Raw genomic sequence first — 16,666 nt, 5'->3', positions numbered from 1 at the left:
GCAATCAAAATTACTGAAACAAACAGTTCAGACTGACACCTTCACAACATTTCTCTCCCAAACAGGCGCTTCCCTTGCAAGGTTTCCATCGATTCTGTACCTGTTACATCGAACAACAGCTGCACACCAAAGTAAGGCCTTATTTATAGAGAGGATTTTCCTGTTCGTGTTTGGTCTTATCCAGTAACATACATAAAAAAAAAATCACACTACATTAGATGCCAGTAGATGTTTGCCAGAATGCCAAAGTAGTCCGTGCACGTCCAACGGGGAAAGACACCCCAGGGCAGACCCAGAACATGCTGAAGGGGTTGACATATTTCGGCCAGCGTGGGAACGCCTCGGGATCCCCCAGGAGCAGCTGGATGTGGCAGGGTAAAAAAAGGATGCCTGGTGCTTTGTGTGCTGCCATCGGAAACTGAACCAGGTGAGCATCTAAAATGGATGGACGGTTGGATTTTAAACTTTTAAAGGGAAGTAAGGACTGTCAGATTTATCATAAATCCCAAGATGATTTGAATAATCAAACTACTATCTATGGACCAATGCTGAATTGGCTTTATAGGATGATGACTGACCTTATTTATGATACACTAATTGCAATTTTTATTCAAGATAACGTGCACAACACACAGACTATGTTAGATGAGGATACACACCTTTATCCAAAGCCAATTATTCTCGTTAATCAGGCTTATACATGGTTTGAAAAACGTTTTTACATCAATGACTGACTCCAAATAATGCCAGTGCACTTTTATCATCCTAAATAGTTCAAATACCTTCCATTTTTATGGTGGTTTGGGTGTGGCTCGGTTCAGTCTCATACAAAAGGAACCTTGCTCCTTGATCCCCCATTACCTGGCCACCAGCAGTCAGAAAGTAAGTTCAGCTGAAGCCTTTCTAGTACTAATTCTATCTAGGGCCTTGGCTCAGCTTGCTTTGGGTAGCTCCTTCATCACTGCGGCAGACCGGGGGGAGGACTTTATTACAGCCACAGCTCGTTAGCTTGAGTGGTCTTAATGAAGCAGCGTGGCGATCAGACAGAAATCATGCTGCTGAGGCCCTGCGTCATTACACCGGCCTTTAATTACGTTGATATATGGCTGGGATGGGTCTAGATACCACAGAAAGTCTTACCAGACTTCAGCATGTAGTATTTCCCAGTCTCAGATACATCTTCACGAGGCAGATGAAACTGTTAATAGCCAATATGTTGTACCGATATTCAAGTTTTGGTCACATTTATACACTTTCCATCACACATTTGACTGTTACTGTTACAATCTTTACCAGACTTCCTTCTTGCCGGGTTCAAAACACCCCTGAAACAACATTTATACCACCATTAGACACTAAACCACAACACTTTAAGTGAGGATGGTGTTTTCAATCCCAGAATGCTCCTCAGCACAGCAGGTGGGGGAGAGAATCTTAGGAATTGAGGCCAAGTCTTAGTGAGATCAGAAAAGCAACTTGACTGGGTGACAACAAATTTGAAAAAAGGTACTGTTGTGTTTCATTACTATTCATGACTTTACTTCAGAATCTATTCTCCAACTGAGTAGAGGAGAAGGACTTCCAAAAAAGCCTGTGAAGGGTGTCAGAATGAGCAAAACATCAGAGTTTAGAGTTAAATAGTAAAAGGGAGTAATACCATTTGTAGGTAAAAAGTTGTTGAATTATATCTCTGTGGAGTTTTGACCTCTAACAGTGCCGTGGAGCTGGTTTTCTATCATGTGTTCATGTTTCATGCACATGGCCAAAATGGTTTTACACTGATCTACATGTAGCAGTGATGCACCAAGCTATGCGGCAACGCACCAACAAACACAAGAGGGAAGAAGATAAGAAGTCTGAAATTAAAATCTAAATGTTTCATATGAAAACACATTTGCTAACGCTCAAGGTCACACACACAACAACAAATGTAAAGATTTGTGTGTTTACAAGAAATTCATTTCTTAATTTCCCAGTGTCAAAGTTTCTCGGAAAGTAACTTCAAATACTTTGTAACAGTTCTGGCTTTAGAACATGTAAGTGTGAGAATCAACGTTTCAAGCGATAAGAAGGATTTACAGGTGTTTTTTTTGAGAAATACTCATCTTAAATGAAGCAACATCCCGTCTGCAGGAGTAAAACATTACTGCCTGGCTTCCACTGCTGCTGTGTGAAACATATTCCACTTTTCTTTCATTGGACTCAGAGTTATGATAGCTATATTATGTCATGCTTCCCTACCTCCTTCATTATTCAAAATGAAGAGAAATCCAGTTATATAATATGAGGGCAGAAGTTCTTATGAGATTTGGAAAGCTCAGCACTAGACATCTCCACTCTGTGTTAATTGGTTTTGCTTTTGAAAGGCCATCATTTTCTTTCGGGCCCATTAACCATAATGCTCCAGAGTCCAGGATTAGTTCTCACTCAGTAAGACTGCTGTGTTGTCGTTAAATTCAATTTAACGGGGCACCCACCAGTGCTAATTACTGCTAACCCCGCTTAATGCTCCATGTTAGTTTGGTCACTGTCCCTGTAAAAGGATTTCTGCTGTTGGGTGGCTTTTCCATCACCTCATCTCCTGCTGGTTGATTTTTTTTGTTTGAGGTTTATTCAGTTACTCAGTTTTTCTGCTGTTAACTTCTTGCATTTTAAAAATACTGAGCACAAATTCCTTTTCATGAGTAGCTATTAAAGAGTGCTGGAGCCCGCTGTGTGGTCCCTGCACCAAGTCCCTGCACAAAACCGTCATGTGCACCTGCAATCCTTCACTATTAGGTATTTGTTGCCGGCATGCGGACTCAGTGGAAAGAGGCATGGAAAAAGAACATCACAGTCTGCAGCCTTGTTAATTCTCCTGTTTTCTACCGTCCTGTGGGCTTGTTGTGGATTTGTCTATAGCCCCAATATCAGTGTCGGAGAGCAAAGGGAACACGTGTGTGTATATGTGTACAATATCATTGTGGAGAATGCATGCTGGACTCTTTCCACCCATACTTTCTTTAGGTTTTTATTATGGTTTTGCTGTGTCTACACGATGCGTTTTCCCCTGTACTTCCTGCACTTTAAAGTAAAGGGGATGTTGTCCACCCCAGAGCATGACAAAGTCACCGTTGTGCAAGGTGCAGGTGTGGCTTCTTACTTTGGTCGCATTCCAGTTTTAGTCTGAGATGCAGACTGAAGACACTGTTAGATCCCGAGTCACCCCTGTTCAGGTGGTACTGGTCCAGCTCTCCGTCTCACGGGTCTGATCCTCAAGCCCCTTTCAGGACCGTATAGAGCAGTGTTTCCCAACCTTTTTTGGCCTGAGTACCCCCTGAGCCTTCTTGTCACTTCAGGAGTACCCCTCACACATATATGCGTTGAAAATTCTCAAAAAAATAGAGCATAACACAGTGGTTATAGATGAAAATCATTTTATTTAATCTTCTTAAACTGAACATAAACTTGTCAGGCTCTCTCTCCTTCTTTTTTAGCATCAACTTAATGCAACATAAGAATAAAGAATATGTTTTCTTGGAATAAAAATAATTGGCCAAAATAGCCTGAATACTAAATCAAAATAACCTTCAAAATACAGCAGGTAACATTTCTCTCTCTCTCTCTATTACGAGTTTTTGGACTACAGTTTTTGTAACGCCTTCTTCAAAAAAAAAAAAAAAAAATCTCCCCATGCACTGCGTACCCCCTGCAGTACCTCCGCGTACCCCTTGGGAAACACTTAAGATGGTGGTGAGGAGATTCGCCTAGCTTCTAACTGCCTTTGTCCGCACGTCTACCCTGCTTACTCCAGTATAGCACTTGACCGAATAGCCCCTGTGGGCCAAAAACTACACTCCATCTATATCTTTAAGTTGTTTTCTTGCTAAATGCATACACTGTTTATCTTTAAGTTTGGTCATTAATGAAGACATTTCTTAAAGTACGTACCTCTGGGTGGTTTCCTGGTTCAGGAGATTGCAATGTAACTGAAGAGACACACATTTGATGTCATATCGGGCCACTGTTTCCTTGATCACCACACGTCTAACTACTTACATTTAAATAATTCTGGGTTCATTTGCCTTCACTATAAATGACAATGACGTGCTAGTTTATTCAAGGCACTCCTGCAGTTTTCACTGACCTTTAATATTAACTCTAGTACCCATTTGGCCAACCTGATATTCTTAAGGAACTTTTGCACAGGACGCAGGTAAAAGATTCATTATTCAGCCCCAGGAATGGGCGAAGGAGGGCCACTCCAATGGCTTTTACCTAACTACCCCCCTAAAAGCCTCCCAAGAAAAATACCTGCATTACAGAGCCATGCTGTGGGGAAAGTGTATTCACTATAGAAGCACTCCCAGTACCTGAATAAAAGATGAAATATTGAACATAGACTGTGGGTTTTTAAGTTTATTATTTAGGCCAAGATGGTCTAATTGCTCTAATGCAATGGAGTTTTTTTTCTAGCAAGGTGGAGTCTGTTACTTTGTGAGGGGACCACTTTACGGCACAACCATATTTTCTGTGAGTATGAAGAGAGGTCGGTACTGTACATTCAAGGTAGAGACCATTAATTACTTTTTAATTTGTAAGGAGGGTTTTAAAGACTCTTTAATTTTTCAAACCCAGGGCTCTTTACCTGAGGCTACGAACGGCGGGCAGGGGAAGATCTAAATCTAAATGTAGAAGTTTTTAATGTAGAGAACGATCACGCTGCCTTTATTATTAATGAGTAAAGCACTGCTGCCATCAAAACCAAATAGACCCAGAGGAACCTTTCAGAGTAAAGAGTGTGTCACGAGTTTGAATGAAGGCAAAAGAAGCTGATCGTTACCGTTTTCATTTATCTTCTTTTTCTTTAAAAGTCCAGTGTGTATGATTTATGGGGCTCTATAAATGGAATATAATACGCATAATAACTCTGTTCATTAGTGTATAATCACCTGAAAATAGTAATAATAACAATACGTAATAGTTTTGTTTTTGTTACCTTAGAATGAGCTTTTTATATCTACAGACACCGACATTAAGAGTTATCTGGTACTTATCACCGGTCGCCACTGAGGGGTAGTTTCGTTAACGTTAGTCAGCTGGTTCAGTACAATAGTTACTACTAGTTCTCCGCAAAGCTTGGGCCACCATGTTTCTACAGAACCCAGAACGGATACACTGGACATTGGCTCTAGGCTTGCAGGGTCTAAGGTTTCTCCTTCAGACTGGAAAAGAGAGGGTGAAGCAACAGGGACACACTTCCATCTTCTAAAATCTCAAATCTACAAAGAATTGTTTTCAGCTATAGCCAAGCACTATTTTATTATCTCATAAATAAGAAATCTGAGATGGAAAACACAGTACATGCTGCTATACAGTTGGCTTATTACCCTTATTATTAAAGAGTTGTTCATGTACAAGCTACAATAGCTAACCTGTATTCCTGCTTTTTGTGGTTATGTTTATTTGGAACGCTCTAGGAAGATTGTAACATTTGCCCAGATATAAAACAGAACCGCATTCCTTGGATCTTTACAGCTGGCCACAGTTAGAAAAAGAGTAGGACACAGGTTGAGAAATGCTGTAATTTCCCTTTAACAACTTTCTATTTAACAGCAGACATTAGATATTTGGGCAGTTTCCACTCTGCTATTGCTAAAGTTGCAAAAAAAACAAAAGAGCTGAGACACTGATCGGGTAAGTACGACTTCCTAACTGTCGTGGGTTTACATTTACTACAATGCTTTCTTGCTTGAAACCTAAACATGGCTGCTGACACCGACACCACTTGTACAGCAGATTACTCACTCACTACTATAGTCTTTTTTTTTTTGCCTCGAAAGAGTGCGAGGCAGAAAGTTAAAGAGAGACAGAGAGACCCCGGTATCACCTCTCACAGTCTCTCCTCCCGCCTCCTCGTGTGCTGTGTTTGACATTTCCCAGTAATGATGGGAATTTTCTCCCCTCTCCTAGCAGGAGTCACCCCTTCCTCCCCTCTCCAGCGGCCTGTCCCTCCATGCTGAGACCCAACACAATCACTCTGCGCCGGGGCCTGTGAAATCCCAGGACGCCGGGGCCCTATGAAATCCAATAGAATGGCTTTTATCCCCTGAAGATACAGTACAAATCATCATTGGTTTTATCTCAGCTGGGGATGTCGATTTATCTAAATGAGCTTAGTCCCTTCTAGCTGCCTGTCAGAGTTATTTCTCCAACGCCAGCCCCACCCTGACGCCCTCCCTTCTTCTCCTCATCTTTTTCCTCCTCTCCTCCCATCTCTCAGCTCTCCTCTTCCTCCTCCCGCCCTGATTCGGCGAGGTTTAGCTCCTTTCGATGTCTCCGTCCTTTGTTCTCTTGAGAGGGAGGGGGCAACAGAGGACGGGGCAAGTAATGGGATTGGTACCCTGTACTGGGCACCAGTTTTGTTCGAAGCCTGCCTTACTGGCCCAAAGACAAGTGTGTGCATTTGTGTGTGTGTGTGTGTGTGAGAGAGTGTGTGTGTGTGTGTGTGTGTTTCTGAGTCCCTTTAGTGTGCAGTGGAATGTACTTAATCTGCCTGCCATCATAATGCAAATGAAGCTCCCTGGTCCCAGCGGGGAGATACTGTGTGTGTGTTTGTGTGTTCGTGTGTGTGTGTCTGTGTGTGTGTGTGTGTGTGTGCATGCATGCATGCATGCGTGTTGTGGAATAGCCAGGCCCTTGACAGTGAATGCTGGAAAGCTCTGGAGGGGGGCATCAAAGAATGGGCAAAGGCTTCTGTCACACTAACACAAAGGCTGAGGACCAGGTCCAGTTACACACACACACGCAAACACACACACATGCGCAAACACACATGCAAACACACACACACACACAGAGGTCCACTGGAGAAGACTGAGACATGACACCATGCAGGTGAAGCGAGAAATGACGGCGACCCTGAACTTCTCTACCCTTCCCAGAATGTCTCTGCAAAGACACTGAATGAATTTTAAACCTCGTTTCTGCTTAAAGCAAAAACCAAATAAATGAGTCAACACTGAAGTTAAAGTGAAAGTAGTGTCATTTTAAAACACTTGAGGACAGTAACAGGTTAACGTACTGCTCTTTTTTGATCTCACTTTGCCCTCCAAGTCTCACTTCGTCTTCTTCCACAGGTCTAAAATCATTCAGACATTGCATGTTAACTGTCATCTTGTAGATGAGTGTAGAGTGGGTTAGGGTAAGCGGTGTGCACTTCCACAGTAGTTCTGTAACTTCAAATGTCACTACACTGTCTTTTGAATATGAAAAAATCTTATAATCATGCAAATATACATTACAAATGATTATAGTAGCTGCAAGATCTTGTCCTAAAAAGGTCCAGTGTGTAAGATCAGGGTCCTCTGTTATCAGAATAAGGCAGACATGGGATATAATATTCATAACTATGATTTCATGCATGCATAATCGCCTAAAAATAAGAATATTTCAGTTTTTGTTACTTTAAAATGAGCCTCATCAGTGGGAGCCCAAAACAAACTAAGTACTAACTCTACCTGCCTTTCAAGCGTTGGTTCTCTTTTGCACTGGGAAGGCGGGAGTGATGCGAGGAGATTGCAATGAAGCCAGATTCACTTATAAACCCAAAGCTAAACAACCAACGTCAACAACACCACTGTGTGTTAGTTACATTTCTATACAGCCCAAAAGCCGACGCTGCACATTTTCATAAATAAGTGGTCATGTCGGGTGTTTACTGTGAATGTCAGCACACAGACGGTTTATAGAGGTACCTTGTCATAATTTTCTGAATATGTCAGCAGGTAAGATTATATATATGATAGTGAGACCTCTCTATAAATAAAACCTTTCAGTGTTCCCTTGTTAAAGTGACCCTTGATCTCAGCAGGATTCATCTGAATAAAAGGCCAAGGACGTCGCCTTGTTCTTTTGAAAGCAGTAAAAAAAAAAAAAAAAAAAAAAGGCTTTCTGCTTTTCTTTCTCTTCCACCTTGTCCTCTTTTCCTATCATCCACATTCTTAAGATCAAGGTCAAGGTAGATTTTATTGTCCCAAAGGGAAATTACTTCTGTGGAGAGGTTATAGGAAATACTGTCTCCACATGGCAACTAGAAATATATCTTAAGGGTACAAGCTAAAGTCAATACCGAACAAAGGAAGAAGGAAGTATAGACACCGGATCGTTCCAGACAGAGACGCACATTTGGTTGAAGCGTTGTATTAGATTATGCTGGGAGGACGACTGACGCTCTGACTTCCCCTTTACACTTTGTTGGGGTTAAATGCTGGACTGTATTCATCACTGTCGTGCAATCCATGTGGATTTACTCTTTGATTTACTTAAAACCAAGCAAAGACGGTTAAAAAAAACACTTTAACGTCTTCAAGAAGTCACGATAACAGATTATGATTTCAGTATGAACCGATTATTAATCTGCCATTTACTTTTTTAATTGAATTTCTTGTTGTTGCATGTTTTTATAATATTGATTAACAACTCACAGGAAAATAGTTTCATACTAAACTTTTTTTTTAAACTGTCAACGTCCACAGAAACCGAGGCGCTTCACTCCTGACGCCCTGAACCGTGATTCCTCATTTCATTGCTTTGACAGTCAAAAGGTACAATAATGTGGCCAAAACTATTAATAGCAAGACAGTTAATTAGATTCAAAGATTAATTAACAGCTTATCTAATCTATCAAAGGGCTAAAGATAACTATCTAATTAACAATATGAGTGAGGAGCGGCGACAAAGTTTGTCAAACAAAGAAGTCTGCTGTTAGATATCGGCGTTATCTTCACCCATCACTCTCTATTGTTCTCTCATCCCTCTCTCCTTCCTTCCTTCCTTCACTTCCCTCTCTTTCCCTAACTCGCACTCTGCCTCCCCTCCCTCCGCCCCTGATGTTTATTGATTGCCAGAGTTCATACGAGAGCATCACTTAATGTGCTTGCTTTCATGTCCTGCCTTTGTTGCCAGGGCCGCAGCCCCACGATATTGCAAATTGATCCGTCTCTCCCCGCCACCCTTTGTCAGGGTTTGTGAAGTGAACTACCATTACATTAGCCCGCTCCTCTGATTCCTCTCTGCGTCTTTCTTTGGCTCGTTCTGTCTCTTTCTTGTCGTTCCGAGGATGGCATCGGCATGGCTAAACACCGGTTTGAGAGCTGATTAGCGGAGCCACACGCCTGACTGGCTACATTGATGAGCTCCTTGAGGTTTGATGATGTAGCCAATAAACGGACACTTTTGATTATCTGACCTCTGACCTTTTCTGTAAAAACAAACCTGCCTCCCCCGCCGCCGCCCTCCCGCCTTTCCTCTTCCTCCCCCCTTCACGCCTCCCTCTCTCCATTGTCCTTCTCAGGTGACGACTTGAAAATGAGGTCATGCTTGTGTGAACACAAACAAGGGCACGCATCCTCAAGGGCAGTGCATCCTTGAAATGATTCGATGCAGTGGATTTTACCGCCTCTGGGAAGCAGAACATGTAGGAAAGCAATGATTTTATTTTCATGTCGCATCTTCCAAATATCAAGATGAGCATTTAGTAAGGCGAGGTGACGGTAAATAGTGTGTATCCTTTCTGCATATATAGCGGGCACTCAAAAAGTTTTCAAGAAGCTTGGCGAGCGAAAGCTCTGGGATGGAAAACTTCCACGTAAACTTGTGATAACCTGTCCCTTTAGGCAGTGGAAGTGAGTGGACTTGCAAGACAGGCATCCAGTAATAAGGTTTTCTCTCACTTCGCTCCCGCCCTGGACAACTTGGCAGAAATTTGGAACGAAGACTAAACGCCGGTACTCTTTGACGTGCCTGCGGTCTGACTTCAACGTCCTCCTGAGCCGATCAACAGCAATTCCTGCATCCCTGACAATGTAATTGCCTGGTGGAGTCTTCTCCCCAGCTCGAGGCAGAGTGCCTGTAATTAAGATTGGATGTCCAGGACCACCACCACCACCACCACCCTTCAAAACACACGTACAGACTCAACAACCTCCCAAAGCTACTGTTGTCATGGAGAGAAGACATCAGAGGAAGAGGCTGCAAATGTTTGCAGTGATGTAGCAAGGGACGGGGGGAGTTGCGTTGCAAGAGTCGAGGCTGTACAGGGGGTTGTTTTCAACTATGTGAAAAGAGGGGGGGGTCGGTCTGAGAAGAGCGCGATGAGGGGATGGGGGACTGCGGCACAATCATCTTGATTTCTTGTGCTGAACGATTACATGCCACGCTAATTGCTAGCAGAGGGATCTTTAATAAATATTTCATTCGGTGCAGCATCATTACTGCCTAATGTCGTTATTAATCTCCGCCGGTAATTTCCACTCAGGAGAAGCGTCTTTGTGAGGGGGGGAAAGCAGTGTTTCCCCCCCCCCTACAAGGAGAAAAAGAGAGAGAGTGAGAGGAAAAGATGGAGAGAGGACGAGGATTAGGGAGCGCCATTACATTAAAGTTATGATGGGAGAGAGAGAGAGAGAGAGAGAGGACGGGGAATGAATGAAGCATGTAGAAGAGAGAGAGAAAGAGCGATAAAGGACAAAGAGAGGAAAAAGAAAGTCAGGGATGAGAAAGGAAATGGGAAGTGTACGACGCTGGATGGATAATGTGGGAGCTAGCATGGCTGCAAATAATGTTACAGACACATGTCATTTCCTGAGAGGCCTTTCCATCAGTGAGATCATAGCTACTAATTTGATTTGTACATGGGGGAGGGGGTTGGTATAACTGCCTCTGTAGAAAAAGATTTACTTAGAGTAAATGGACAGAGCTCGTGACTTATGTGGTGTCAGACATGTGGAACAATCAACACCACCAACTTACCTACAGGACTATTTATTTGTACCTAAATTGGTCTGCTATTATTATTTATTTTTATTTGGGCATCAGTGCAAAGTGCATATAGCCTACTACTAATTAAAATACCTGACCTAGATCTGCTCTAATTAACATTTAGTAGAGATTGCCGTCAACCAATTAACATTTATTATTATTTATAATGTTTTTAGCATTCTTAGCATTTCTCACAAACTGGTAGAGCATCTTTAGTTTTCAGCACAAGAAATATTTTGTAACTTTCTCATAAAAATCTTGATTTTTCTCATTTCTATTGCATGTAAAATGTAAAATGTTTGAGCTTATACCTCCCTAAGTTTACTATTTCTGCAGCTCTAAGCTCCCAGCATCACAGAATATATTCCTTGGGAAAGAATCAGCCCTTGTACTGCATGTGTGTATGTGTCCGGGTTAAAATGCATGTAAAAAATAAAATAAAATAGAGTGAAAGAAAAGATTTTCCCCATCGAGGGATTAATAAAGTATATCTTCTATCTTCTTCTTCTATCACTGACTATGAAGAGCTGCACAATTAACACAAACCATGCAACCGATGATGGCAATTTAACAAATACAATACAACAAAACAATTCTAAAACACTATTTTAGCGAACTGAGGGTGAAAACGCACGAGCTCACGACCACACTTGGTTTGCAAAGACAACAAAACAAAACGTCAAAGTAGCCGTGCGTTATTTGTAGACCCGACAGACGACGGCGCGTCGGTTCATGCCATGTTTGCGCCGTCTCTTTTCTTCATGCAGTTTAAAGACATTAAGAAGGCGTGAAAACGGCAGCAAGCTAAGCCTTGGGCGAATGGCAAATAGCATTAGCCACCGAGCCACACGTCCCATTTTGCTCATTCCAATATCCATCTGTGCCTGCAGCCATGCTAGCTAACTGCTATCAGACGGGCTTATTCACAGACATTTTCCACAGCTCGGCTGCTTTTTCAGAGCACAATTCAATCTTTGGTAATAAGTGAATTTGAGATGGCGCATAGGCACAAACTAAAAAAAAAAAAAAAAGAAGGCAAATCCAAATCCATGTTGGTTTTATCTAACAATGTATTTCATGGCCGCATTCCAAAATTCTCACGAGAATAGGTTATGAATGATTACCAGAGAAACGATTATATGCTTTGCATGATGTTTCAATAACATATCCATCATATGTGGCCATAGACAGTGACAGCAGGGCTGGGATGGGATGGAGGGATGACTTGAAGGAAGAGGAGAGAGAGAGAGTGATTTATTGGCTTATGATGGGGAAGAAAGAAAAAAAAAATTCAAAAAGAGCTTCAGCTAAACCATCTATCCACCCGGTACTTACTCTCGTCTTCACTCTGCTTCCATCTTCTTTTCTCTCCCTCACATACAAACACTGATACAGATGAACGCACACACACACACACACACACACACACACACACACACACACTCGAGCCACACAACTGATGGCATTGCCCCCAAAGAAAATAGAGTTGTGTGTACCATCCAATTATCTGTCAGGGGTGAATAATGGCCCCAATAATATATTCACATTGCCGTTGCCGATCAATTTTTAATCAAGCTGAGAAATATGGAGGAAGTGAAGCTAAAATGACCCACCAGGAACTCTCCCATAATGCCTCAGCAGAGGAGTCCCTAATTTCTGCACCAATCAAATTACCCCTCCCCAACCCCCGCCAGCTCTCCCAACCCATCGCCGTCCTCTCGGAGCGATAATGGTGCCTCCCGGTGTGGGGCGGGCTAATAACTGCAACTGTTCTTTTATAAAGGGCAGAGGTCAGGGGGCAGTGACCTTATTAAAAGACATTTCCACTGATGATAAAGCGATTAGCTGTTATTAGCTGGATGTAACATGTGTGTAGTGGCACAAAATGAGAAAACAGCTTTTTTATTTCTTTTTTTTGTGTGTCTTTATCCGTTTTTAAAATGTCCTACATGGGATTTGGACACAATTATACTCAAGTAACTGCGGCAAAATGAATACAGGATATTTAACTTATTAATTAATCATTAATTCTTTCATATAAAAACATTTTATGAAGTGATTTCTTATCCACATTTTAACCTGAATCCTTGCCACACTCTGTAAACACAACACTGACATATTATCACCTCATAAACGTCATATTGCTTAAGCGTTTTGGCAAACTATCGCCTATTTATACATATCCAGCAGACGTTGGAGCAACATTAGTTTTCATTTGCAGTCATGTTTTTAGCCACATGGGGAATCTAAGTCCAATTTTCACTCTGTCTGGTTTCTAGCTCTGTTTTGGTGTCCGCCAGAGGGAAATACCTGATTTTTTAGATGCAGAACGTTCCACTGTATTCACAAGCTAGCTGTTAAAGTTGTTTGTCTGGCGTTTGGTGCTCGGCACTTAGCGAACATTCGGTTTTTGGAGCTTTTTCACCGAAAACAGATGCGGCTGGAAACTATACAGATAAGACAGTAGAATCAGAATAAAAATCTCAGTGGGGCTGAGGGAAACTGGAAAGTTTGGTGATCGTTTTCTCTGGGTTCTTAAATATAAAGCAAATCCTTTGTTAACATAGAAATCTAGCAATGAATGCATTTTAGAGCAGTTTTAAAAATGCATTTACTAAAATAAAATATTCTTTCTGCTTTACATTGGTGAATAAATGAATGACTCACTGATTTTCCACTCAATAACACACTCAAAGTTAGCCTTTTTTAACATCAGGTACCATATTTCCAGGTTGTATTCAGTGTACCTTTTATAATATGCTCAATGCATGATATTTATGTGCAAAATCTAGCTCTCTAAAATACCTTCAGATGTCTACGTCGGATGGAAATTCAAGCATGCTTAATGCAAACCAGCCCATTGTACACAAAAGTCCACAGTTAAACCATATGGATGCACAAACCATGTACACATTCCACGGTGTGTCGTACAAACAGACTTTTCTTACAATAATTTCATGCCGTCGAATCCAAATTTGCGCTCTAGCTCTTAGTTACTCGTACGTATATTTCATGTGTGTATATCCACAAACACATATACAGAAAGCAACCTCCTGTCTGTGCATTTTCTGTGTAAATTCAACCCTGTAGAGCCGACCCAAGTGCGCTCGAGATGGGTCACGTACCTCTACGCAGTGCTGGGGCAATCTGCAATGAAAGCTTTCCCATTTGTAATAAACTGCAGCCTCTCAGAAGAGCAATCCTAGGGAGGATCCACCGTACTCAGTCCTCACTATAACAACAGCGTCTGTAAAACAAATGTGCGGGGAGGTAATTGCAGACAAACAAAAATTACATTTCCAATAAAGGTTCTTGTCTCTTTGGGCTCCCAGAAGCCCCCAGCCCTCCTTAACTGTTTAACAGCCTTAATATACCCTCTCATCAGCCTTCCTGGTTGAGAAGCCGCCTGAGAGAAGTTATCAGAGCACAAACAGAGCTCATCTAATGTGAACAGGTTGAGGGTTTACTGGTTGAAGTGTTTTAAGGCAATTAAAAAAGGGGAAAGTAATGGTGGGATAGATGGATGAGAGCGTTAGAAGAAAACACTAAAAGTTTGGATGACCTGTACTTTACACAGACATTCATGTGGCAAAATGTTACTATAAATAGCATTAAAATGTAACTAATGATGATCACATCATACACCAATCAGACATATTACTATCATAAACATACAGGAAATCTCAGAAAAGATCCACAACCTCTATGATGCATTGGACATCGCGTGCCGTCGATGTAGATTTTTTGCAGCACGGCACAAAAAAACAAAAAGGGAGTTGTTATTTTAGAGCTTTTGGAGCTTTTCTGGCAACAGCGAACAGCGGAAAGAATCAAGAGCTGGTGGAAAACTTACTTCAAATATAAGAAATGGCCAAGAAAAATATGTAAATAATAAAAAAAAAATGACTAGCTTTGAAGTCACAAAATCGGCCACAACAACGACTGCTGAAAGAGTGTGTATGCTGTTCATATCCCTGCTGGATAGTTTTGGCATGTCTGTTGATTCTGTTTGTCTTACGTTCCCTAACCCTAAAAAAACGGGAAACATTGGACAATGGAAACAAAGGAATGACAACATGCATTTCCAGACTGCTACCTTTGACATATGAACTCATTTTTCACTTGTTTTGACCAAAACAACTGCGTGTTAAGCACAGATAACGACTTCTTTAGAGCTCCTTTGGTTGCTTTGAAACTCATGTAACAAAGCCAAGTGGTCGACTCTTTGGCAACATTTGTTGCAGTGCTCGTCATGGTAATCAAACTGTCCGTTTGGCCAACCAACAGTCAAAAAGTCAAAACAGAAAAGCACCAAAATCCTGATTGACATAATTTTCAATTAGCAAAATACTTGCCGTTTAAGGCTACGTTTACACCTCGAGAAATGAATATTTCCCTTCCTCCGTTTTTCAAAATAACATCGTGCACATAGCATGGTTTTCAAAAAAGTTTTCGTTTACATCAACCCGCATAAATACGCCATCGAGCGCCATCATAACTACGCCAAGCCTACGGGCGGCAGTGTAGGCAGAAGGAGAACGCTCTGCAAACCAATCGGAATTCTCATTTCGACAACAACGAATAAAGAGTCCCTTCCTATTTCTTTCTGGACAACAAATATGGAGCGAGGTTTGTTTGTCTGGACAGATAGCTGCGTAAAACTCTGTTTATCTCAATTTACACGCAAACGCAAAACCGTAGTTTTCCAGAATCTCCACCCCAGCCGGAGTTTTTAGAAAGATTCGTTTTCAGAGGTGAATTAACCACTTGCGTGTAAAAGACAGGTACAAACGAAGGGAAATGACTCAGTTTTTAAAAATATCCGTGTACGTGTAAACGGGGCCTAATGCTTATGTTGATGGACTAAACAATTAATCATCTAATCGTTACAGCACTAGTTGAGAAAACAGTACTGACGCCAACCGACCGTCGCTATCACGGTGTCATTTTTCACCGCTGCAGATATGATCAGACAGATCTTTGTGTACAAATGCCACACACACAACAGTTAACTTGCATGTTTGCATACATAAACACAATCTATACACACATTTGTGCACTGTGACAGAAGCCAACTGTTAGTTCGTGACACACACACACACACTCTCTCTCACATACTAAGAATTCCACTGAGTGCAGCAGCAGCAGCAGCAGTCATCTCCTCCCTGCAGCACTGAGATCAAATCAGTCTGTTTATCTGATGGTGAACCTGACATTAGGCCAAACTAAAGGTCCCTGCTCGGCTTCCTCTTATCAATCCCTGCAAACAGTGAACTCCATGGCCCGGCCCCCTCACAAGGGGAAATTGATTACAGCCTCGGGGTAAAAAAAAAAAAAAAAAAAAGTCCACAGCTCTGTTCATTCCATTATGAGTCCCAGAGCCGAGCGCGCTGAGGTGGCTATTAGCTACAGGTTCTGGATCAGATCCTCAGATATTATTTGATCTTGTAACAGTGATGGTGGTGTAATCTGAGCTTAGATGCAGGGTTAAGGGTTCATATGACCTCAGTGGTGACTAAACAGTCGCGGTCAGAGCTTTTAACGAGGAGGTCTCGAGGGTTCATATTGGTTTGACATATTTTACTTTAAATGGATGTATTGACTGTAGTGAATGTGGAGCAGCCCACTACTTACTCTTCGGGAAACAGACCACAACATGCACGCTCTGTAGATGTCCTTTTAAAAAGTGTGTGTGCATCTACGTACTGTATGTACCCACATGTGTTTGTGCACACGTGTTACATTATTCTGTTTAAACTTGTGAGAGAGGAAGATGGAAGAAGGAAATAAACAGAGTGAGAAAGTGTGTGTGTGCATGTGAGACGAAGACCTAATAGTTTTAGGGCATTCCTGTCAGTGCTGCTGTATG

At 41.8% G+C, this 16,666-nt stretch overlaps 1 long non-coding RNA gene across 1 annotated transcript in view; it reads right to left on the bottom strand.

Moving 5' to 3' along the window:
* Positions 1–233: 233 nt before the first annotated feature.
* LOC113745603 (uncharacterized) overlaps positions 234–16,666 on the bottom strand; it is a 37,520-nt gene continuing 21,087 nt past the window's right edge. The window contains exons 3-4 of the long non-coding RNA XR_003462240.1: positions 13,923–14,044; positions 234–435 (exon numbers count right to left, since the gene is read on the bottom strand). This is a non-coding gene — a long non-coding RNA (uncharacterized LOC113745603). The remainder of the gene's footprint in view (positions 436–13,922; positions 14,045–16,666) is intronic.

Source organism: Larimichthys crocea, chromosome III (genome assembly GCF_000972845.2).
Source record: "Larimichthys crocea isolate SSNF chromosome III, L_crocea_2.0, whole genome shotgun sequence".
NCBI lineage: Eukaryota > Metazoa > Chordata > Actinopteri > Sciaenidae > Larimichthys > Larimichthys crocea.
This window is presented reverse-complemented; position numbering and strand designations above follow the sequence as displayed.